Source organism: Odocoileus virginianus, chromosome 14 (genome assembly GCF_023699985.2).
Source record: "Odocoileus virginianus isolate 20LAN1187 ecotype Illinois chromosome 14, Ovbor_1.2, whole genome shotgun sequence".
NCBI classification, from domain to species: domain Eukaryota; kingdom Metazoa; phylum Chordata; class Mammalia; order Artiodactyla; family Cervidae; genus Odocoileus; species Odocoileus virginianus.
The window spans coordinates 15,461,765-15,487,948 of record NC_069687.1 but is presented as its reverse complement, the minus strand read 5'-3'; the positions used below and the strand labels follow the sequence as shown (position 1 = coordinate 15,487,948).

Here is a 26,184-nt window from a genome sequence, read left to right as displayed (position 1 = left end):
AGATTGGTTTATTTAAAGCTTTTATCATAATTTATGAGTACTGTGTTGAGTTATTCAGTCAAATGGCAATCAGGTGCTTCTGCACTGTGCTCAGTCGTGTCCCACTCTTTGGGACCCCATGCACCGTACTCTGCTAGACTTCTCTGTCCATGGAATTTCCCAGGCAAGAATACTGGAGTGGGTTGCCATTTCCTTCTCCAAGGAATCTTCCCGACCCAGGGATCAGACTTGGCTTTCTTGCATCTCCTGCACTAACAGGCGAATTCTTTACCTACTGAGTCACCTGGGAAGTGCTGTGGAAGCAGAACTTTTGCCAGAAAAGCATAATCCAGTGCTTAGTGGAACAGGTCGCAGTGCACAAGCTTTCACTCCTCAATCCCTTTCTCAGCCCGTTCCATTTTCAAAAAAAGAACACGATGCAAAGAGCAAAGACTTATACTCGTTCAAGAGATCAGGGTCCCAATTCTCATGTTTCTCTTAGCCTATGAAATGGCCTTAGTAAGACCCTTCCCTTAAGCTCCTGATATCCCAGAGAGAGCATGATGAGCTCCATATAAGTAACTTCTAAGGTTCTTCTTGGCTGTGCTGTTCCATGAAAACGGGCCTTTGCCTACTATAAGCACAAACAAAGTTTCTGTTTGAGTTGATTCATTCAATTTTGATTAGAGCGTCTTTATCAAGTTTCTCTACAAGTTTTCTCTGATTTAACACTCCTAATTTTCCTCAGTAAAAATTAAATACTACCAGCTTTAAAATTCTAGGTAGACACTCGTTGTGCACAGTGAATGAAGGGCTCCAGAAGACACTACTCAGATATTCTGATGTCTGCATCATCTGTTCCCTTGGATTAGAGTATGAAATCCCCAGGGCAAATGTAAAAACACAAAGGAACAGTATATCAAATGATCCTTAAGAATGTAGAATAGCAAAAGTAGGTAGGGAAGAAATACACATATCTTATAATCTTTGGCATAAGGGGATCCTAGGATAATTTTAGAGTTATCCATGATTAACTCTTTAATTCAATGTTTCTAAAATCTAACCAGAACCCTTTTGAAGGTAGAAAGAATTGACCCACTGTGTTACTTTGACTATACTTATAAAGTGTATAAATGTAAAGTTAGGCATAAACAGCTTATGCTCAGAAGACTTAGCCATAGAAACAAATTGAATAGAAACCAAATGATAAAGCCAATAAAATTAAAATTAGTTATTAATGTAATGTGGTGAATCAGCTTGAAACTTAATCTGTTCGAAATTTGAATATTGTACTGACTGCCACATCATGGTTTTAAAAGCATTTGGCAGGCTTATGCTACTATGTGTCATCTGCTAACTCAATTCACCCACTGCATTTCTCTGCTCAGACGCATGTGAAACATCTGTTTGCACAGTGAAACTTGTGCAAACTCATGTGAAACTTTTGTTTGCACTTGGCCTTCATCCCTGGGAAAGAATAGCGTACTTTCTTAATCACTTTCTATTCTTTTTTCATTTGCTGATGACTACCAAAGATATACCATTGGTGCCCGTGTGAGCCAAGCATCAAAAAACATGAGGAGCAATTCTAGCGCAGCCATTCTTGGAGTCATCACATGATCATGGAATCCAACCTTACTTTTTTCTCTGTGATCATAAAGAGAAAAACAGAAAACCAAGACAGTATTGTAGAATATCCGCAAAGCCCCAGTTGGAGAAACAGAAATCTCATGGATAATTACGTCCAAAATAACTTTGGTTTTTAAAAATAGTTAATAAATTGTTTTGATTTAAAAACAGTTCTTAGTCTCCAAGGCAAGTATCCTCAAAACCCCAATCTCCTTATGCATTTGCATAGTTGACTCTATAACCACTCAAGTAGCATTCTTTGTTTCTGTCCTCCTTACAGGGTCTGAGATAAGACGAATTCTCACTTTCACAGACTTCCTTCCACATAGGGGTGGCGATGTGATTTTACTGGGGCCAATGAAATAAATGTGGAGGACTGCTTTCAATTTGGGAAAGTGCTTCATTTTCCTGATAAAAGTGACAGGTATGAAATGATTAATTGCTTGTCCTCCCTGTCTCCCTTCGTTTCTGCTTTGAACATAGACTTTTCTTCCCCCACTCTTTTCGATGTCTCAGACTTCTCATAACTCTGAGGGCCAGGACATTAAGTGTGGTAGAAAAGAAAAATAAGAAGAACCTGTGTCCTTGGTGATTTCTAGATTTTTTTTCCAAAGTTCTTATTAGTTAAGTAATACGTATCTGGAAATTTTAAGCCACTGTTAAGCAAGAATTCTCTTTCTTACAGCCAGAAGCATTTCTAAGTTAGAGATCTTATATCATCTTCCAAATCACCTAGATTTTTATTGATGAAAAATAGTCAGGAGCATGGAGTTGGAAATTTGGTGAAATATATTCCATTTATTCCATGTGGTATTCCACATTACATTTCATGTTTTATGTTCCAAATTTTCATATTGTATTTGTTGTCCTTTGATCTAATTCTAACCACCCGTACTCATGTAAAGTGTTGGCACTAACTTGCAATAGGAAAGATGGCTCTTTTTTGTAGAGGTGTTGGAATGGTTTACAGTGCTGCATCCTGGCCCTGAGTATGTTTCCACCCCCCAAGCTAGAGTATTTTCTATTCTTCCTTAGCACAACTGCCTTCTTCCATGCCTGAGATGAAACAGACTTCCTCCTACTTGGATGGTGCATCTGCTGCCCCTCTGCCTGGAGTGCCCTCCCAGCCCATCCCTCCTTCCCTCCTTCTGCCCCAGGGTACCCTTTGGGTCTAACTGAACACTTCAGCTCCTCCAGAAAGTTTGCTAGACTCCCCCAGCCCAAACCAGGATCTCTGATCTCACTCACTAAAACCCTTTCCTTCTGAGTACTTTTATTAACCTGAAATGACACATTAATTGCTATATTTGAGTCTTGATTTCTCCCACCAGTCTCTTTGCCTGAAACCCCATGCACTTTGCATCTGTTAATGCCTCGCTGTTCCTAGCCCAGTGTTAGGCACCTGGCATGTGTATGGTACTACGTCTCAAGTCAGGGAATAATTTAATGAATGAATACATAAGTGAATGGAAAATTGGAATAATGTAATGATATTTCAAAGGTAGCAGACACTGAGTACTGATAACTTCTATTGATTATAAGAAATCTTGTTATTTCAATGTGTGTATTAGAGCTACTAAGCCTCAGATCAATTATATGGATATACACATTCCTATTAATTTGATAATCCAGTGTTAGTACTTTGGAAATTCATCAAGGTACACAAATGAAATTATTAATGTATAGAAAATGAGCATATGTTTTGTGAAGTGTATTAAGTTATCTGTTACTTACAGATTAAATGTCCCTTTTTCTCACTGCCCATTGCTAGAGGTAATCATGTCTATCTTTTTAGAGATCTTATGCATCATGAAATAATAGTTAAATAAGATAATGTAATTGCCATAGGAGGTTTTATTTTCTTTGAAAACCTGAATCCCATGAAAGAATTATACTTTCAAAATTTATAGATACCTAGGCAAAAAATTCTCGCTATAGTAAGTTCTTTTGTAAATTCTTAAATATGACTTCTCTTCCATTATATATTGGTTTGTAGGTCTTAAATGAAAGCCAAATATATCATTGTTTTACTTTTCTTATTTTACAGATAACTCTGAGACCCTTCACCTATATCTTGTACTAAAGAGAAGGATTTGTGATTGTGTGTGTCTGTGTGTGTGTGTGTGTGTGTGTGCGCGCTCAATCATGTCTGTCTCTTAGTGACCCTATGAACTGTAGCCCACCAGGCTCCTCTGTCTGTGGGATTTTCCAGGCAGGAATACTGGAGTGGGTAGCCATTCCCAAATACATGTAAATCCATGGCTGATTCATGTCAATGTATGGCAAAAACCACTACAATATTGTAAAGTAGCTAGCCTCCAACTAGTAAAAATAAATGGGAAAAAAATAAAAAATTTTAAAAAGCTAATGTAAAGCCTGATTAAAAACAGCTTACAAACCATATTTTTTAAATAATTAGTTTCTATTTTGTTTATCTATGACTGTAGGCTTCCTACTTGTCCTGATTTTTAAAGATCATCAAACTATTTTCTTAATTATTTATTTTTAACTGGAGGATAATTGCTTTACAATATTGTGTTGGTTTCTGCCATGCGTTATTGTTCAATCACTCAGTCGTGTCTGACTCTTTGTGACCTCATGGACTGCAGCATGCCAGGCTTCCCTGTCCTTTACTGTCTCCCGGAGCTTGCTCAAACCCATGTCCACTGGGTGGGTGATGCCATCCAAGCATCTCATCTTCTGCCATCGCCTTCTCCTCCTGCCTTCAATCTTTCAGAGTCTTTTTTAAGACTCTGATGCTCTTCGCATCAGGTTGCCAAAGTATTGGAGCTTCAGCTTTCGCATCAGTCCTTCCAAAGAATATTCAGGGTTGATTTCCTTTAGAATTGACTGGTTTGATCTCCTTGTAGGCCAAGGGACTCTGAAGACTCTTCTCCAACACCACAGTTCAAAAGCATCAATTCTTTGGTGCTCAGCATTCTTTTGGTCCAACTCACCTCCACACATGACTACCGGAAAAATCATAGCTTTGACTAGATGGACTTTTGTAGGCAAAGTAATGTCTCTGTTTTTTAATATGTTGTCCAGGTTTGTCATGGCTTTCCTTCCAAGGAACAAGCATCTTTTAATTTTATGTCTGTAATCACCATCTGCAATGATTTTGGAACCCAAGGAAATAAAGTCTGTCACTGTTTCCATTGTTTCCCCATCTATTTACCATGAAGTGATGGGACTGGATGCCATGATCTTTGCTTTTTAAATTTTGAGTTAAGTCAGTTTTTTCACTCTCTTCTTTCACTTTCATCAAGAGGCTCTTTAATTCCTTTTCCCTTTCTTCTATAAGGCAGGTGTCATCTCAGTATTGATATGTCTCCTGGCAATCTTGATTCCAGCTTGTGCTTCATCCAATCCAGCATTTTGCATGATATACTCTGCATAGAAGTTAAATAAACAGGGTGATAATATACAGCCTTGACATACTCCTTTCCCAATTTGGAACCAGACTGTTGTTCCATGTCCAATTCCAACTGTTGCTTCTTGACCTGCATACATATTTCTCAGGAGGCAGTTCAGGTACTCTGGTATTCCCATCTCTTTAAGAATTTTCCACAGTTTGTTGTGATCCACACATCAAAGGCTTCACTGTAGTCAAGAAGTAGAAGTAGATACTTTTCTGGAATTCTTTTTTTTGTGTATGATCCAACAGATGTTGGCAATTTGATCTCTGCTTCCTCTGCCTTTTCTAAATCCAGCTTGAGCATCTGGAAGTTCTCAGTTCACATACTATTGAAGCCTGGCTTGGAGAATTTTGAGCATTACTTTGCTAGCATGTGAAATGAGTGCAGTTGTACAGTAGTTTGAACAGTCTTTGGCATTGCCCTTCTTTGGGGTTGGAATGAAAACTGACCTTTTCCAGTCCTAAGGCCACTGCTGAGTTTTCCAAATTTGCTGGCATATAGAGTGCAGCACTTTCACTGCATCATCTTTTAGGATTTGAAAGAGTTCAACTGGAATTCTATCACCTCCATTAGCTTTGTTCATAGTGATGCTTCCTAAGGCCCACTTGACTTCCTACTCCAAGATGTCTGGCTCTAGGTTTCTCCCATATATAAACATGAATCAGCCCTAGGTGTACATATGGCCCCTCCCTCTTGAACCTCCTTCCCACGTCCTACCCCATCCTACTTCTCTTTGTTGTCTTAGGGCATCAGATTTGAGCTCCTTGCAGTATTTAGCAAAGTTCCACTGGCTATCTACTTTAACATACAAACTATCAAATTAGCCACTTATTTTTGCGGTAAAAACCAGTCCATCATTTCAACTTTAGGCTGGTATCCCCATAGTAATAAAACTATTTCAATACTAAATTTCAAATTGTGTAAAAACTCTTACTAACATGGAAAAAATACTTAATCTGTCAAAATAAGTAACAGTTAACTCAGATTGAGTAAATGATACATATTGATTTGATAGAGATTTTTCCAGGCAAGAGTGCTGGAGTGGGGTGCCATTGCCTTCTCTGAAATACATGTGCACACACATACAAACACACAGTGACACAAGAAAACTGGGAAAATCTGAATAATATTGGTGAATTGTATCAATGTCAGTATCTTGGTTCTGATGTACTATAGTTTTATAAGTTATCATTATAAGGCATTAGATTAAGGGCATATGGGATCACTCTGGATTAGTTTTTACAACTACATGTGAATCTACAATTATTTCAAAAAAAAAAAAATAATGTTTGAGGAGGTCCTCTGGTTACAGTGATTACAATGAGCTAGAAAAGATGCTAAAAGAGTTGGGTAGGGCAGGGGGGCTTCTTCATCTGTTCAGTATTCTCCATATTGCATACTAGTCAAAAAGATTTCCTCTAAATACTAGGTTTAGACTGTAGCAGTCTCATAGGCTTTTGACCTTATATTTTGTTAGTTCCTTAGCTCCTTGATAAGAGATAGTAAATGTATTAAGACCAAGCATTGTCTCTTATCAAAGTGTCAAAGTCCTATGACAGCCAGCAATGTTAGATACCAGTTCTATATTTTTTAATAAATTACTGGATGCAAGTGCACAAGCTGGGAGTACACAACCCTTCTTAATAATTTGGTTTTGCTATAATTAGCTATGACCAAAAAAAAAAAAAAAAATCAGAAAAAATGAAGACTAGTGTTCCTGCTGTTAGGTATGACTAGTGTTCAGTGGGCTACTGAACTACCAATTTAGAACACAGTTCATTGAACCTAAAGCTAAAATGGTATCTGATAGAAACCTCATCATCTATCTCCCTCATTTTTACAGAGCAGATACATCATGTGATGTTCCTGAAGACCCAGGGGCCAAAGGTGGCCAAGATGCAGAGAGTGATTGGATAGCACAAAGGTCAATTCACTTTGAAGCACATCTGGTTAGCACAGCTCGTCTCAGTTAGGGATTAAAGTTGTTTCAAGTTGTCTGAAAGCAGATCACTCAGTGGGCATTTGTGGAACAAGCCAGTATGTGTTGATTAACAGATCAGTGATGGGTTCCACAGTGTCTGAGGGCCTTTCTATAAAGCCTAATAAAACCAGAGAAGCCAAAGGAATCACTGGATTCAAATATGTGGAGACGTATTTGAATGACTGTTATTCTCCCTCTAAACCCATTTTGATAGAAAATATAAATACATAACAATAGTAAATTTTTTATCTATAGAAAACACAATTTACTTATTTTAATATAAATGTAAAGGATGTTTGAGAGATGCAGTGTTACAAATGCTGGGGGCAACTAAGAAAGCCATGACAGAATTATTAAGAAAACATTCGGCAGTATCAGAATATAGTGGGGTATTGTTCCACAGACCAGTGGCTTTCAACCCGACTGCATGTTAAAATCACTTGAGGGTTTTAAAAATATCAGTGTTCAAATACAAAGCCCAAAATTGAATCCAAATATTTGTGATGAACAGAATAGAAAGCCCAGAGATAAATCCACGAACCTATGGTCACCTTATCTTCGACAAAGGAGGCAAGGATATACAATGGAAAAAAGACAACCTCTTTAACAAGTGGTGCTGGGAAAACTGGTCAGCCACCTGTAAAAGAATGAAACTAGAACACTTTCTAACACCATACACAAAAATAAACTCAAAATGGATTAAAGATCTAAATGTAAGACCAGAAACTATAAAACTCCTAGAGGAGAACATAGGCAAAACACTCTCCGACATAAATCACAGCAGGATCCTCTATGACCCACATCCCAGAATTTTAGAAACAAAAGCAGAAATAAATAAATGGGACCTAATGAAACTTAAAAGCTTTTGTACAACAAAGGAAACTATAAGCAAGGTGAAAAGACAGCCCTCAGATTGGGAGAAAATAATAGCAAATGAAGCAACAGACAAAGGATTAATTTCAAAAATATACAAGCAACTCCTCCAGCTCAACTCCAGAAAAATAAATGACCCAATCAAAAAATGGGCCAAAGAACTAAACAGACATTTCTCCAAGGAAGACATACGGATGGCAAAAAAACACATGAAAAGATGCTCAACATCACTCATTATCAGAGAAATGCAAATCAAAACCACAATGAGGTACCATTACACGCCAGTCAGGATGGCTGCTATCCAAAAGTCTCCAAGCAATAAATGCTGGAGAGGGTGTGGAGAAAAGGGAACCCTCCTACACTGTTGGTGGGAATGCAAACTAGTACAGCCGCTATGGAAAACAGTGTGGAGATTTCTTAAAAAACTGAAAATAGAACTGCCATATGACCCAGCAATACCACTTCTAGGCATACACACTGAGGAAACCAGATCTGAAAGAGACACGTGCACCCCAATGTTCATCGCAGCACTGTTTATAATAGCCAGGACATGGAAGCAACCTAGATGCCCATCAGCAGACGAATGGATGAGGAAGCTGTGGTACATATACACCATGGAATATTACTCAGCTGTTAAAAAGAATTCATTTGAATCAGTTCTAATGAGATGGGTGAAACTGGAACCCATTATACAGAGCGAAGTAAGCCAGAAAGATAAAGACCATTACAGTATACTAACACATATATATGGAATTTAGAAAGATGGTAACGATAACCCTATATGCAAAAAAAGAAAAAGAGACTCAGATGTATAGAACAGACTTGTGGACTCTATGGGAGAACGCAGGGGTGGGATGTTTCAAGAGAACAGCATCGAAACATGTATATCTAGGGTGAAACAGATCACCAGCCCAGGTTGGATGCATGAGACAAGTGCTCAGGCCTGGTGCACTGGGAAGACCCAGAGGGATGGGGCGGAGAGGGAGGTGGGAGGGGGGACCGGGATGGGGAATACATGTAAATCCATGGCTAATTCAATGTATGACAAAAACCACTGCAATGCTGTAAAGTAATTAGGCTCCAACTAATAAAAATAAATGGAAAAAAAAAACAAATATTTGTGATGAGTCTTTGGCCTTGATGATTTAATCATTTATCATAATTGTTGTTTTGTGATTATTAAAGTTTCTCAAGGATTTCTAATGTGCAGACAAGTTTGGGAACCACTGACTTGAACCAAAGGCAAAAATGATGCATTCAAAAGTGCTGCACCCTGTCCCCCCTCACACAAAAAATTTCCCTCCATTAATCTTACTCTCTATCATGTTTACTAAATAATAAGCTTCCTCTAAATCAAATTTCATGAGTTGTTATCTTCTACTCTTGCCTAGAATTCCAGAAATTCAAGATGAATGAGACTAGATATCAATTTACAATTGTTATTTTGCACAAGACACAGAAATTATTGTAAATATTAAATATTACACTTGAGGATATATCACCAGATGCATGAATAGTAAAAATAACCCTGTTTTTTTTTTTTTTTTTTTTTTGGTCCGTTCATAGTCATAGGCCCCAAAGTGAATAAATCCTTTCAAATGGATCTCATTCGAAGATATAACATAGCTATAAAGCTAAAGCTCATCTTGGCTCTTGCCTGGAAAATCCCATGGACAGAGGAGCCTGGTAGGCTGCAGTCTATGGGGTCCCTAGGAGTCAGACATGACTAAGCAACTTCACTTTTTCTTTTCACTTTCATGCATTGGAGAAGGAAATAGCAACCCACTCCAATGTTCTTGCCTGGAAAATCCCAGGGATGGTGGAGCCTGGTGGGCTGCCATCAATGGGGTCGCACAGAGTCAGACACGACTAAAGCGACTTAGCAGCAGCAGCAGCAGCATCTTGGTTCTCTTCTTTTGCAAATATTTCTAAACTCAGATTATTAAAGGCAGTACTGGGTGTGCTTTGCAGGTAATATAAACAGTGCTGTTTCATAACATCCCCAGACAATATTACAACACTTACTCCATCAAATAGTGCCTTGAATAGCTTTGCCTCCAGATGGGAAAAAAAGACCAAGACTTTGAAGCAAAGAACTACATCAGCATCATGGCATAGTGAAGCCATGACTGAGAAGAGAACACTCCCAAGATAAAAGGAAAAATGACATCTCTGAATCACTAGATATCAGATGCATTCTGAGTAGCACCAGATATCTAGGATGAAAATGGACTTGTGTCTTGAGGAATCACTCCAAGGGTTACCCACTGATTCCTTCTCTGTTGTTTGGGAAAGCTCGGAGGTATAAGGGATCAAAGGTAGACTGAATAAACTTGGAGGCAATAAAATAAAATGAGAAGAAGCTTAAGAATTTTTATACCTTTGTTATGTCTGCTTTTCTCCCTTGGAAGTATGACTCATAGTTAAAAGCTAATTCATTCAGTGTCTTCTGAATCTTGACTAAGTCTTTTGGGAGTACAGAGAATACAGACATGATTTACAAAGATTTTGTGACCTTAAATAGCTTATGCTACAGTGAAGAAATGAGGGAGTAATAATCCTGAAGATCTCTGTATGATTAAACTTTGCATATGGAAGTGAGGCTAGAGGTTTCCAGTTGACAGGCCCAGTGGAATGAGGAGGTAAGGACCATGGAACATAAGAACCGTGGAGTTGCCTTAGTCATTCGTGTGATGTCATTTATTCCCTGAGTGATTCCGGTCAATGTTAACACAGTTCTGTTTTGGGTCAGAGAAGTCTCTCTGCTGCTGCTGCTAAGTCACATCAGTCGTGTCTGACTCTGTGCGACCCCATAGACGACAGCCCACCAGGCTCCCCCATCCCTGGGATTCTCCAGGCAAGAACACTGGAGTGGGTTGCCATTCCCTTCTCCAAGAAGTCTCTCACCGGACAGCAAATGTAGGATAGAAAACTTGCCTGTATTGTGTGAGCTCTCTCAGTAAATTTTTGGTCAGTGTGACTCAAAAAGGAATACAGACAGAGAAGGAGAAATATCATATGACATCCCTTATATGTGGAATCTAAAAAGAAACGATACAAATGAACTTACAAAACTGAAACAGACTCATAGATTTAGAGAGTGAATTTAGAGCTGCCTGCGGGGAAGGATGAAAGGAAGGAAGAGTTGGGGAGTTTAGGATGAATATGTACACACTGCTATATTTAAAATGGGTAACCAACAAAGTTATTCCAGCCCGTCCTAAAGGAAATCAGTCCTGAATATTCATTAGAAGGATTGATGCTGAAACTGAAACTCCAACACTTTGGCCACCAGATGCGAAGAACTGACTCATTGGAAAAGACCCCGATGCTGGGAAAGATTGAAGGCAGGAGGAGAAGGGGACAACAGAGGAGATGGTTGGATGGCATCACCAACTCAGTGGAGATGAGTTTGAGTAAACTCCCAGAGTTGGTGATGGGCAGGGAAGCCTGGAGTGCTGCAGTCAATGGGGTTGCAAGGAATCAGACGCGACTGGGCGACTGAACTGAACTGAAGAATCTACTTCATATTCCTTCTCATCTACCTCTTATTAGCTTTGTCCAGCAATTTTTGGACCCCAATCCAGATCTTTTTCTACATACAATCTTGTTTCTTGGAAATTTCCAAGTAAATAACCCAACCTCCTAGGCCAAAATAAATGTATTACCCCTGCACACACACAGAGACTCACACACACACACACACACACACACACACACACATGTACACACTCTCTTTTTCTTCAGCCACACAGATTTCTGCATTTTCTTTTTGATGAATGATACTGTCATTTACCTCTCCAACCATAGCCCTCAGAGTCAACCTCAACTTATTTTCCCTCACTACTCTGTAACTCTTATAAATTCTACCTCCTAAACATCTCACTTGTTTGTTTGTTTGTTTGTTTTTTCACTTTCTACCTACACTACCACTATCTTGGTTTAGACTCTCTTTAAATTTTCCTTAGTTATTCTAATAACTCTTGCTATAGCCTCCAAGTCTTACACCAAGCTAAACATTCTCCCAATAAACATCTAATCATGACACTACCTTATTAATATTCTTTATGTGACCATCACTGACTTCAAATTTGTCATGACCTTTTCTTACTTTTTCAGACTCAGCTATCCTACATACACATGTATGCTGTGCCCTTAATATCCTTTTAAAGTACTGTATTCCTCATACTTCCATATGATATTGTCATGCCCTTTACTTTCAAGATTCAACTTGTCAAGGACTCATAACAGAACCACTGGAAAATTAACTAGGAATGTACTTTAAGCAGGATAAAATTAAGTTATTATTCTGGAGGTCTGAAATGACAGAATCAGGTAGAGAACCAGAATCAGTTCCAAGAAAGATCAAGATCAGTGAAGTTAAGAAAGTTTCTGCAAAACAATATTTTGCCCATAAGAAAAAAGAAGGAGAAGACCATAAATAAGAGCAGTTAATTTGTGGTCAGGATAGTTTAAAAAGAAATAAAGTTAAGAAAAGAGATCTTAGCTAGCAGTTCAAACTTGAGACAATAAACTGACAAGTTGGCAAGCCTGTTTTATTTGAAAACTGGGTCCTTTCAAGGAGATGAGGAAAGTACAAGGTCAACAGCAGAATGTAAGCTGCGGTGGCAGGAACACTCATCATCTTTCTCCCAGTGGTCAGTTCCACCAGCCTCTTTGGCCATGGTTGACTGAGTCCAGTAGACAGAGAAGTGACTCAAGTTAGACCCAAATTCTTTTCCTTAGGAGTTTATCAAGTAGAACATGGGCAGGCAGAGACATAAGGCACTGTGAATTGGGTTCCATAACAGCAATGTTGAGTTGCTCCCCAAACAGCCATGATTTCTTTCCTTTTGGAGGTTTGGTTTGGACGGCCCGGAATTTCTTACTAAATTTCCCTTTGGACTTGAGTACACCAGAATATTTTCCAAATTATCTGGGAACAAAAAAATTGGAGAACAATATGTTCAATATGACTCTTTTATTTTTAAAAAAGAGGTGTGATTAAAATTTAGATCTAAAACAGTATCCAAATAAATCTGGACCCCAGGAGTGTGTGGATTTCCAGCGTGGGTGGAAGGTGCCTGCTGACCTTCAAGACTAGGGCTAGCTGCTCTCCCAGTTGCTGGTGTGGCCTCTAGTTGGCATCGTGCAACTTGGTTATTGTTGCTCCATCACTAAGTCATGTCTGACCTCTTGTGACCCCATGAACTGAAGCACAGCAGGCTTCCCTGTCTCACTATCTCCTGGAGTTTGCTCAAGTTCATGTCCATCAAGTCAGTGCTGCCATCCACCCATATCATCTTCTGTTGCCCCCTTCTCCTCCTGCTTCCCAGTGTGAGGGTCTTTTCCAATGAGTCATCTCTTCTCATCAGGTGGCCAAAGTATTGGAGCTTCAGCTTCAGCATCAGTCCTTCCAATGAATATTCAGGGTTGGTTTCCTTTAGGACTGAATGACTTCATCTCCTTGCAGTCCAAGGGATTCTCAAGAGTCTTCTCCAGCACCACATTTCTAAAGCATCAGTTGCTTGGTGCTCAGTCTTCTTTATGGTCCAACTATCATATCTGTACATGACTACTGGAGAAACCATAGCTTTGACTGTGTGGACGTTTGTTGGCACAGTGATATCTCTGCTCTTTAATATGCTGTCCAGGTTTGTCATGGCTTTTCTCCCAACTGGACAGTGAAGGGCAGGCACTGGCAAGGCGTAGCATATGCTTAAGGGCAAGGTCTTAGAGGAATCTGTAGTACAAGTCGTTCCATCGACAGTATCCCTCAGAAAGAAATGTTTCCTACACATCTCATTACCTGGAATTGGTGACTAGGTCAGCAATTTAAAAGTTTGCTTTCCAGGAGGTAGGTAATTAACATGTAATATTGCAAGCATTAGGGCAGAATTATCTAGGGAGAGAAGTAACCAGACGATCATATCGAAGTAAATCAATCCAAAGAAGTCATTGTTTAAATTGACTTACTTAGCACAGGCAGAGGGTAAAGTCAAAATGGAGATAAACCAAAATTATGACTGCAAATATCCACTCTGTGATGCATCCAGAGATTTGGGCAAAAACAGGAGAGCCAGTAATAGGGACAGTGGTCAGCAGTACAAGACACTGAGGATGACTCAGGGTGAGGAATGAGTAGGTGCTGAATCTATTTGGAAACCCTCTTCAGTATGTCTCTGGATCCACAAGTTCATTACTTGGTGACAACATGTACCCTACTGGGATCACTGGCTGTCTTATAAATGCGCCCCACAAAGCTTAGCTCAAGAGGAGAGGAACAGTGGCTTCACCTCAGAGTGCCTAGCACTTAACAGAGTACTGGCCATGGGGAAGACCACAAATGGTTGTGGAAAGCTTGTTAAATGACCCAGGGCATCAGGATACAACTGGAGCACAAAAGTAGTATTTTAATCTGGTCTAGACAACTGCAGGAAAACACCACAAGCAAATATATTTAAATAAAGGTATTTCTAAAAATGCAAATAGACTACCTTTGTGTAACATTCTTTTCCAAATTGTAAATAATTGCCTTATTCTTTGCAGACACTTTGAAATATTAAACTGATGCTAGAAATAGGAGGGAAGAAACAAAAGCCACATTGCTTGCAACAAATTAAGGTAGGCATTTTTTTCTTTTTCCAAATCCCCATATTCTAGGAGACGAATGTCTTTGCTTTTCCTGTATGTGTATGACCCTCTAGTAAAGCGTTTGTTAATTTTAATCATAGCAGGAGTCAGTCACAACATACTTAACAAAGAACCATCCCTTACCTTCACACCAAGTAAAATATTTGCACTGCTTTAATGAACACTAAGAACTGTAGCTTTTAAGAATTGCCTATTCGTGGTGCACTTACATCTTAAAATGTTCCAGTATCCACTTATTTGAAAGTATTAGATCCGGTTTTGAAATCTCAGAATACAGAATCAAAGCCTGTAGGCAATGAGAAATTAGAATCAATCTGATTGCACTGGGATTTGCCCATAAACAAAACATGAGCCTAATCTCTCATAGAGATCCTAGTGGTCTTCAATTAAGAAGAACAAGTAAGAGATTTACAACATAGGCACTTAAAATTCAGTTTTAATCAGTTTCTCTAGTATTTATAGAAAGACAATTGTAGAAAGTGTCAGAGGAATTACTATGTGTGATGAAGCCATTTCTTAACGACTTTCTTAATAAATATGCACAAAAGCTTCAGCACTGCAGTGAACTAAGCAGAACCTGGAATTGCATTTTACTTGTGAGGAAATCCAAATAGAACAAAAAGCCCTCCAAGAGGTCTAATTTTAATGTTTAATTATTTCATACATATTTTTCTCCACAATAATTAAACATTCAGAAAGGACACTGTTACTATTACTACAGAACTGTAGAGACATTATAGCACAGTGGAAAAGCATGACTTTAGAATGAGTTAGAACTCGATATGAATACCAACCCAACTAGTTTTAGCAAGTCAGGCAATCCACTTGAGGCTCAACCCCCAATCTACCCTGTAACACAAGACGAATGACATCCCTCGTTCAGTTGACAGGAGGAAGAAAGCAGGTGGCAAAACATAAAATTCCTAGTACAAGGTAGGTGCTGGAGAAATATATCTGGGAGGTTTACTGATTTTTTTAATGAAGATTTTGAATACAAAAGGACAGCCTACAAAGGAGAGGAAAGACAAACATGGATTGCAAAATAGTAGAAAATCTTGCTGAGGTCTAAATGTCGCTCGTGGGTAAAATCTGTGTTGGTTTCCGATGGCATTATCACAGTGTGCAGTCAACCATCCGCCCAGTGTTCCCTCAGCCCTTTCAGAAAATTATTGCTTAGCCTCTGAATTTATGTTTTGATGGATCTGACAAAGTCTTGCCAAACTGATGGCTTTTCATGTTCCGTTGTCTCTGCAGAGTGAGAAAACCCTGATAGAAATAATAGCCAGAAAAAAAATGTAACCTTTCATTCATTGATTTTTGGACAGGGAATCTATATTTTAACATATATTGCCTTAGACAAACTCCACTTGAAATTGAAAGCATTTTCCATTTTTTATTAATTATAATTAACATTTCCTCCATTTAGTTGTTATTTATGTTCCTTTGAGGTTTGGACCTCAGTTTTTCAAACATTTGGAAAATGTACTGTCTCTATAAACAATGTTGTAAGAGTATCTGTTGAATTCCGTCAATCCCATCATCTTGACATGAATTTTGTAAAAAAGAAAAAAAGGAACAAAATAGAAAAAGGAGGAAGAGAAAAGGAAAAAAAAAGAAACATTTTCATGTTCCTGCCCAGAGGAGCACTAATGGGTTATGAACCCTTTCAGAGTCATAGAGCAGAGAGGAAAATGGTTGCCTTGGTAACAAGGCAGACCAATCAGCTTCATGCACTCTCCCCAGAGCATCTAATTTATTCAGTAAATGCAGGCTAGAACAGGTGGCTAACCTAAATGATGCCAAAAAGCTTTAGCTCTCAAACATGCACACCCTCCACAATTTCTTATACACAAAGTTTCATTCTTGTCCCTCATAAATGAAGAGTTAACAAGATGTATTTCAGTGTGGAATACAACACATCAGTAGTCAGAAGAGCTATCTGCATTTGTCACTTTTGAATTTTCTGGCAAAAATAAAGTTATGTGATTTCAAGAAATGATTGCTACTGATATCTGCATCCTACCAGTTACTTTGAAAGTGGAGGTCATTCTAACTCCTATTATAAAATTCTATTACTTGTATTTTAATAGATCAAATGTTATAGTGAGTTTTAATAGCAAGAGAGTTTATACCTAGATTTCATGATTCTTGCTTTATATAATGGTCACAGAAATTTCAATACCTTAAGCCACCTGAAAGCACATAGATGTTTGTAAATAATTCTGGATTGTAAAAGGGGGAAAGAGGGAATAAAAAACCAGTTAAAACTTTATTACAGCATTAAGTAATCCTATTAGCTATATCTAAAGTTATTATAGAAAAATCTGGAAAACAGTAAGGTATAAACTTTTTTCATACTATATAATCCAGCTCTGCTTTCATTTTCCATCTTCATCTCCAAACACATTCCCAAATACATCCTGACCTCCAATCAACAGAATACCCCCAATGAAATCTGTTCTTCACCTCTCTGCACTTTGCATTTGCTGTTGTCTCGGTTTAGGATGTTCTTCCAACCTTGGACTCCCTGCTCAATGTTCATCCATCCTTCAAATCTAAGATCAAGCATTTTTCTCTCCCCAAAAGCCTTTCCTCACCTCTCCAGGAAGAATTACAAGCCTCCTGCTGTGCTTCCTCTGCAAGTAATTCCATTGTTTATTTCTATAGCTACCTTCCTCAGACTGAGTCCCACAGACCTTAAATGTAGGGACTATATTCTATTCCCTTCTCATCATGAGAGTAGTATCTGATTCAGAGGAAGAAGTCATAAATATTTGATAGAATAATAAATTAATGAACACAATTGTACATTAATAACACAAAATCTGCACAAATATATGACAAAACATTCTTAGAAAGTAAAATAATAACCTCGCTAATTTAGACAAAGTGTAATCAAATGTGCTCGCATGTATAAAGAATCTATATTTTCTTAATGAGTAGAAACTTGCTTTGAATGAAATATCAAACACAGCTCTATTTTTCCAAATCCAAATGTCTGTCCATCGTCTAAGATGTGAATCCTACTCACTCCTCCTTTCAAAGCATCTCTACCAAAAATCACAGGTTTCTAAGCTTGCAAATACTGGACCAGACTTGGTACACATTCAATTTAGCCTTCCTACTTCCCAGTACATAATAATCACATAAATGTTTGTTGGAAAATAACATTTAAAACAGGAGCCATTTGCTCGGAAGCTCAGATCTTGGTGTTTCCTATTGCTCTGCTTTTGAAGTCTTCCATTTGTTTCCAAAGGTGACCCTTGCTGCCTGAAGATGTTTCCTTGGCAACAGGGATGACTGTTTCCAGCATGTAAAGAAAAGGCATCTCTGTTTGCTTTATCCTCAAATACCACCCAGAGATGCTATGTTGCTTCAAAGAAAGCAGGGAACCCTCATTTTTAAGTATCAGGTCAGCTCTCCAGTTCATGGACTGCATGTTACTCTGGAAAGCAAGAGATGGTAACAATTATCTGGTGATAGTTTCCTCATTTCATCAAAAGTAAACAAACTCCATATAGATGTAAATACAGTCCCTTTCTCTAATTATCCCACATGCCTGCATATGCAGACCCACCAGCACACACACATATATAAATGTACACAACACACACAGATACATTTTCATTTCTATTTCTTTTCATTTTCTGCAGTAAAGCTTTTAGCTGTCTGTCAAATCTCTCCTTTCTATATTGTCTGTTTTACTTGTTTTCTATTTTCAGTAACAGCTTCTTTGCACATCTCAGTTTCCAGCAACAATCAAATTATAAATCTGAGTTAAGTGTCAACCTATCACGGCCAAAAAAGGCTTGGTTAGAGCCACTGGCACTTGATCAGCTTGCATAACCCCATATTATTACAAAATGAGATGAAAATACAAAATAGATCTTGAAATAAGTGTTCTTCATGATAAATTCCCCTTTAATTTGCATTTCCTCATACAGTCTTTTAAATAGTAAAGTAACATTTTGTTATGCTTTATTGCCCCCCCAAAGCAATTTGAGACCATTTTCTCTGATATCAGTAAAACATCTTTATGCCAATTTAAAACAATGACACGCACATAACACAAAAGTGTTGGAAAAACTAATATGTCATTTATAACTTCATAGTAGTAAAATTATTTTGTCTGGATTTTATATTCAAAAAAAGGAGGGAGGGATTAATGAAGTTGTATGGAGTTGCACTGGGAAAAATTATTCTTAAAGGAGGTTTCTAGATATCACTTTATGCTAATTTCAGTAGGTAATTACTAAATAAATTGGGCTTCCCTGGTGGCTCAGATGTTAAAGAATCTGTCTGCAATGTGGGAGACCCAGGTTCGATCCCTGGGTCTGGAAGATTCCCCTGGAGAAAGAAATGGCAACCCACTTCATGTTCTTGCCTGGAAAATTCCATGGACACAAGAACCTGGTAGGCAACAGTCTATGGGGTCGAAAAGAGTCAGACACAACTGAAAACTAACGCATTCATTTTCAAATAAATTGGATTTTTACAGTGGATAGTGGTATGTCAAAAGGTTCAAACTCATAGTCCAGTTTTTCAATATAGAATGAACAGAATCCTAAGCTTGAATAGTAAAAGTATAATGATTTCTTCATGCCAGAAATATACAAGGAATTTAAATTTTAAAATGTTATTCAACAGGTAGTGTTATAAATCCATCGATTTTAAATACATTTTATTGTAATAAAGTTATAAGTTTAGATATGCAATGGACCTCAGAAATAATGCAATCTACTATTTTACATGTGAGAAAATGCACATCAAGAACCAGTAAAAAGCATGCCAACACAAATTGATCTCAGACCTTGGACAAATATCAGAAAATCTCTTGATGCTTTTTTGCTTATCATATAAAATGTTCACCATAAAGTTCCTGAAGATAAGAATTCTACTTTACCTTTATTGTTAACTGTTATATTTTATAACACAATGTTCAACTTTCAACAACCTCTATAAATTATTTATACATGCAGCATCTGTTAGAAATGCTTCCAACTAAAAGTAATGAAAAACAGCATTTAGAGTGACTTAGTAAATACTGGTTTATCTTTTTTACATTAACAAAGAGTCTTGAGAGAGGCAGCTGGCATTGGTTCAGTGGTTTTAGCATGTTATAGCTGGCATTTCTGAAATTCTCTTAGGATTTCCTCATATTTATCTCCTCATAGTCACAAAATGGCTGCAGAAGCTTTTGGCATCCCAGTCTACCTTCAAGAAGTAAAAGAAAAGGAGCTGTGCAAAGCGACTTTCCCTTATATCAAGTAAACAGAATATTTCATAAAGATCTTGGCAAGTTTATGCTGATGTCTAGATGTTCAGAACTAAAGAATATGACCACTCTCACTGCAAGAGAATCCAGACACTTGAGAACTTAGTTTTTCAACAGCTATAATGAAAGTGACAATGAAGAAATTGATTTGAAATGCCTGAAGTTAAGCTAAAAGGTTAAGTGCGTATTTTTAAGTTGATGACAGATAAATAGATAGATGATGTGCTCAGTCGCTAAGTTGTGTCTGACTCTTTGCAACTCCATGGACTGTAGCCTGCCAGGCTCCTCTGTCCATGGGATTTCCCAGGCAAGAATACTGGAGTGGGTTGCCATTTCCTCCTCCAGGGAGATAGATCAATCATACATACATACACATAGGAGATAAAAATAAAGCAGGAAAGACTCAAATAACTCAGGAAAGAAATTAGAGAAAATGTATTCCACTGCAATCTCAAAGTAGAAAAATGAGGTAGTCAAAATGAGAAAGAGAGATGATAGGAAGCTGAATATAAGTTTTCCAAATGTTTTCTGGGGTGGAGTCCCAGAAACATGCTCAGTGGACAGGTTTCACTAATAACCGAGGCAGCCAGCAAAGAAGGTATAGCAATGTCAGTGGATATTCCGGGATGGGGAATACATGTAAATCCATGGCTAATTCATTTCAATGTATGACAAAAACCACTGCAATGTTGTAAAGTAATTAGCCTCCAACTAATAAAAATAAATGGAAAAAAAAAAAGAGAGAATCTGTGTGTTAGGATCCCCCTGGTGGTCCAGTCGTACAGAATCTGCTTTCCAATGCAAGGGACTCAGGTTCTATCCCTAGTCGGGAAACTACAATCCCACATGCTCCAGGGCAGGTAAGCCTGGATGTCACAACTACTGAACCAGCACACTCTAGAGCCTGTGCTCCACAAGAGAAGCTCGTGAGTTGCAATTAGAGAAAGCCCACACACCTCAACAAAGACCCAGCATAGCCAAAAAAAAACTGTGTGTTTGCCAGGTGTAGACCAAGGGAAAGTTCTAGGGTAACTCTTGAAGACAAAAGGAGGAGAGGGCAGAAGAGGAAGAGACAATCAGATAGCATCACTGACTTCAAGACATAAATTTGAGCAAACTCCAGGAGACAGTGAACAACAGGAAAGCCTGGTGTGCTGCAGTTCATGGGGTTGCAAAGAGTCGGATACGACGAAGAGACTGAACAACAAGATGGCTAACCAACTTAAGTACTTATGAGTGTCCCAAAATTAAAATCATTACACTGTGATACTACATTTATGATACATCTGTGATACATATGTGATACTACATTTGTGATACATTTGTGGTACATTTGTTATACAAATGTGATACTGCATTTGGAAGAACAATATTTTTTAATTTATTTATTTTTAGTTGGAGGATAATTGCTTTATAATATTGTGTTGGTTTCTGCAATATATCAACATGAATCAGTCATAGGCATCATATGTCCCCTACCCACTGAACCTCCCTCCCCCCAGCTTGTCACAGAGCGCCAGATTTGACCTCCATGTGTCATACAGTAAAATCCCACTGGCTGTCTATTTTACACATGGTACTGTACATGTTTCAATGCTAATCTCTCCGTTCATCTCACTCTCTCCTTTCCCCACTGTGTCCAAAGTCTGTTCTGTATGTCTGTGTCTCCATTGTTGCCCTGCAAATAGGTTCATCAGTATGTACCATCTTTCCAGATTCGATATGTATGTGTTAATACACATATTTGTTTTTCTTTTTCTGACTTACTCTACTCTGCATAATAGGCTCTAGGAAGAACAATATTATTACAAACTATCTATTGTTTGTCTTTAAAGTAATTTCTAAGTATTTTGAAAGTTTGTATACATACTTGTAGAAGCTCTTTCTTTTCCTTTGGGATAGCATTGTCCAATATGAAAAGCAAGTGGGCTGGATTAATTGCTAGGGTATCAAGTCAGCAGGTTCAATTTCTCAGTCACTTTGCCTTTTTGTGCTTCTAAAAACAAGCAGAAATTTCATGCTACCTCTTCGGGCTCAGTATCTGCTAGGATGTAAGTCAGCCCCATAGAGAGGCTCTCTCTGGCTTATTTGCTGCTATAGACCAAATGTTTACAAAAGTTCCTGATACAATAGAGTCGTTCAATAAATAGTTGTTGTCTAAGTAGGTAAAAATTAAAAATTAGTCCCCTCTAGACTGTCTACTAATTAAATATTTTACTTTGAAGTGAAATGCAATAAATTATCTAAAACTTTCCTCCAACATAAACTGTACCATGAAAAACTTAAATATCAGATTCCGCTTCAGAAAATAGCTCACTGATTAAAAGGTTTAGACAATAAAGATCTTGAGAGTGAGAACCACACCTTCGTCTTATTGCCTCTGTTGCCAAGCCCAGTTCCTGGTACATAAATATTTGTAAAATGAATTACTGATCAGATTTTATATTGAACAATTACTGAAGTGGTTGTAATCAATATTTTGGCTTAAATCTTAAAATAAAACTATATTGATGTCTCCAATGAACATTCATTCCCTGAACTTTCTCCTAAGAACCTTATTCAAGCTCAAAAGCAAGCATCTTTTTAACCAGAAGGCTAATGAAAATCTGAAAAGAAATTCATAAAACCTAGCGCACACAAACACAGATGACTGTGCTGTGTTTAGTCGCTCAGTCGCGCCCGACTCTTTTCAACCCCAAGGACTGTAGCCTGCCAGGCTCCTCTGTCCATGGAGATTTTCCAGGCAAGAATATTGGAGTGGGTTGCCATGTCCTCCACCAGGGGCTCTTCCCAACCCGTGTATCGAACCCAGGTCTCCCGCATTGTGGACGGATTCTTTACAGTCTGAGCCACCTATCATTCTGGGCTTATAAAATACACTGTTCTCAAAGAGATATAAAAAGAGTACAGCTAAGAACCCTAGTGAATTCATCTCTAAGAACACAGATGAAGTAACACTGTGAAGAATGGAGAACTGTGAAGAGTAGTATTCAATAAAAATCATGTTTATTAATTTTTATCTATGCAATTACAAGTACGGTCTGTAACAAATGTGAAGGAAGGTAATATACTTATTTATGGCTGAAAGATTAAAAACATTGCTTTGTTAAAATCAACTCTTTCTGTAATCAGTATTCAAGCCAACCTCAAAGTAGAGCTCACCATTAACACCACAGTATACACAATTCTATAGCAGAGCAGCAGGTAAGGTAAATAAATGCATCCTCAAAAGTCAGATGCTGCATTTGTGGAAATACTTCTAAACCAGGCTGTATTCTTTCACTTGTGATATTTTCACAGTTACATGCAAGCTTGGCTAGTGAACAGGGATGTTAATATTCACTGGGTTTTAATACACATTTTTAAAAGCACTATGATTCCTCCAACTCATTGATCTCAGCAAAGCCATGAGAATTTGAGGATCCTTGCATACATAGCTGCAAGCACAAAGATATTTTTAGTTTAAGGGTTTTATTTCATGAAATGAAAAGGAACAACAACAGCAACAGAAAGACCCAAAGCGAAACATGCACATAAAAGACAGAAATAAGTCAGTTGGAAAACAGAAGGCTGAAGCGTTAATTGAACATTACCTTTTTCTCATAGTGAGGCAAATGCACCATGGTCATTTCTGTCTTTCCTCACAGTGCTGATTTAAAACCCCCAGCTGAGAAGGCAGCTGTGCGAAGCAAGGAACTGGTGAGCTCAGCAGGAGTCCTGTATCCTGATGCTGCTCCCAGAAATTCATGCTTTCTTTCAGTCGCTGTGTTGTCCTTAGTAGTGCCAGAAATGTGAAATGTCCTCCTTTCTGCAACAGTGGTACAAAGATCACAGTGATGCTTGTCTTTAAAGACTTCAAAAGCCTGGATCACCCTGTTTTTATTGTTATTTATCTTCAGTGTGGCCTCCGAAGAGCAGGCATTGGCTACTTTTCAAGGTATTTGAAATTCAGGAGAGCTTTCATTAATCATAATGTTAATGGAATACAGGGCAAAACAGACATGAAAGTTGAAGCATATGGAAGAGGGAAGGGTAAGGTGGCTTTTTTTCCCTTCCTCATGCAAAAAAAAAAAAAAAAAAGACTTCACTGTTGTACAGCAGCTTTTTTCCTAGATTGCAACAACGAAACCCTTATCTTAAAAAAACAAAAACACTGTATATTATGCCTCTGCTAAAGTGGTGGTACAAAATTGACTGCAGCTTAAAGTAACACTACATTTTTAAAGCCCTTAAAAATGGAATTAATTTATTATCTGCTTCTATATAGTGGCATTAAAAATATTTTATGAAGTACTCTGGAAATGACTTGAAAAATAATTATAGGGAAACAACTGGGCAACATAATGGATGCAGTTACAGGGTGAAGGACATGATTGATGCTACAAGATTGTCATGAGTGAATAAAGCATATCCTATTCAGAGCAAGGGATTCAGTGGGGCTTAGACTTCAGAATCAGAGGAAAAAGAATTGTTTACATTTCCAAAGGTATCATAGATTACTTACTATATATAAACATAATAATATATATACATACATATGTTTAAAATATATAATTACATTTATGTGCATAAAATATACCTATATGTGGTGTGTATATTTGACATTAGGCTTTATTTTAAATATTATGCTTCAATATTTAAAATAATAAAATATTTAAAGTAAAACTTAAGCAATAACTTAGAATATGTATTTCAGTATTGAGTACATTTCCATTACTATTCCAAAAGTTATACTCAGATATTAAAGTCAGGACAAAATAACTGATAAAGAGGAATATAGAGTAAATTTAGTAATTCTCCTATTTAACTTTGTTATGTTTATAACTAAATTATATGTAAATATAACCAGATTGTATTTTAATTAATTGTGTAGGTCAATGTTGGGGAAGATGTAGAGTTGAAATGATAGCATTTAGAAATTCTCATTTACCTATGGATTATGTCATCTAATAGGTATTTATAACAATATACTTGGTATCTAGAGTTTTATTATGCTCACTTAAGAGTTTGAGTAAACTCCGGGAGTTGGTGATGGGCAGGGAGGCCTGGCGTGCTGCGGTTCATGGGGTCGCAAAGAGTCAGACACGACTGAGCAACTGAACTGAACTGAAACCAAGATTACATAAAACAAAATTTCAGATACATACATCATGGACACAAGCTCTTCTTCCAGAAACTTATTTTGTTTTTCATATAGAATTTCAATAAAAAATACTTGAGAAACAGAAAACTAATGTATTCTTTATTGCTAGATAAGAAATGACCACAAATTTAGCAACTTAAACAGAGTCATCTCAGTTTGGAAACGATGTACACCAATTACATAAAGAAGCATGTACTTCAACAATAGAGACTTGGCATCTTATTAATTGATTATATTTCTCTTATTCGTTCACTCACTCACAATGTAAATATTGTGAATTCTTCCAATAGTTGAAATGTTTGCCCTGTAGGAATTTAGTGTCTGCTAAAACACTGTTTATAAAATTATAAAATATTCAGTTTAGTTTCAAAAAAATATATGCCAAACTGTCCAAAGATGCTACTCTGCACAGGAAAATGCATGTTAAAAAATTGAATGGGTAATAACACTTACCATAATAATATCTTATAGACACATGTTTCACCATTCTCCAAAATAATTTTAGACACCTGTAAAAGCTGAGCACCAAAAAATTGATGCTTTTGAACTGTGATGTTGGAGAAGACTCTTGAGAGTCCCTTGGACTGCAAGGAGATCCAACCAGTCCATCCTAAAAGAGATCAGTCCTGGGTGTTCATTGGAAGGACTGATGCTGAAGCTGAAACTCCAATACTTTGGCCACCTCATGCGAAGAGTTGACTCATTGGAAAAGACCCTGGTGCTGGGAGGGATTGGGGGCAGGAGGAGAAGGGGATGACAGAGGATGAGATGGCTGGATGGCATCACCGACTTGATGGACATGGGTTTGAGTAAACTCCAGGAGTTGATGATGGACAGGGAGGCCTGGCATGCTGCATTTCATGGGGTCGCAAATATTCGGACACGACTGAGTGACTGAACTGAACTGAACTGAAAGAAACAAAACAAAATAAACCTCACCAATAGTCAGATAAACTCAAGTTAAAAATTGAATTCCACTTTTGGCTATTAAATGAACATTTTTTTAATAATATTCAATCCACAATAATGATGGAGATACAGTATCATATATTACTGTTGATGGTCCAAATGGGGTCACTGCAATTTGGCAGGAAAATGACAGAAATAGAGACGCTCAGGGAAAATGACCACAACTTGATACTATCTGTCATCTGTGGGATCTTTTCTTCTAACAACTAATTTATAATATTGTTCAACATATCACATCAGAGAATTGAAAAAGTAGAGAACT

The 26,184-nt window shown here is 37.7% G+C and overlaps 1 long non-coding RNA gene across 1 annotated transcript in view; it reads right to left on the bottom strand.

Moving 5' to 3' along the window:
• LOC110140086 (uncharacterized) overlaps positions 1–23,874 on the bottom strand; it is a 98,872-nt gene extending 74,998 nt beyond the window's left edge. The window contains exon 1 of the long non-coding RNA XR_011491178.1: positions 23,404–23,874. This is a non-coding gene — a long non-coding RNA (uncharacterized lncRNA). The remainder of the gene's footprint in view (positions 1–23,403) is intronic.
• Between the last annotated feature and the right edge of the window lie 2,310 nt (positions 23,875–26,184).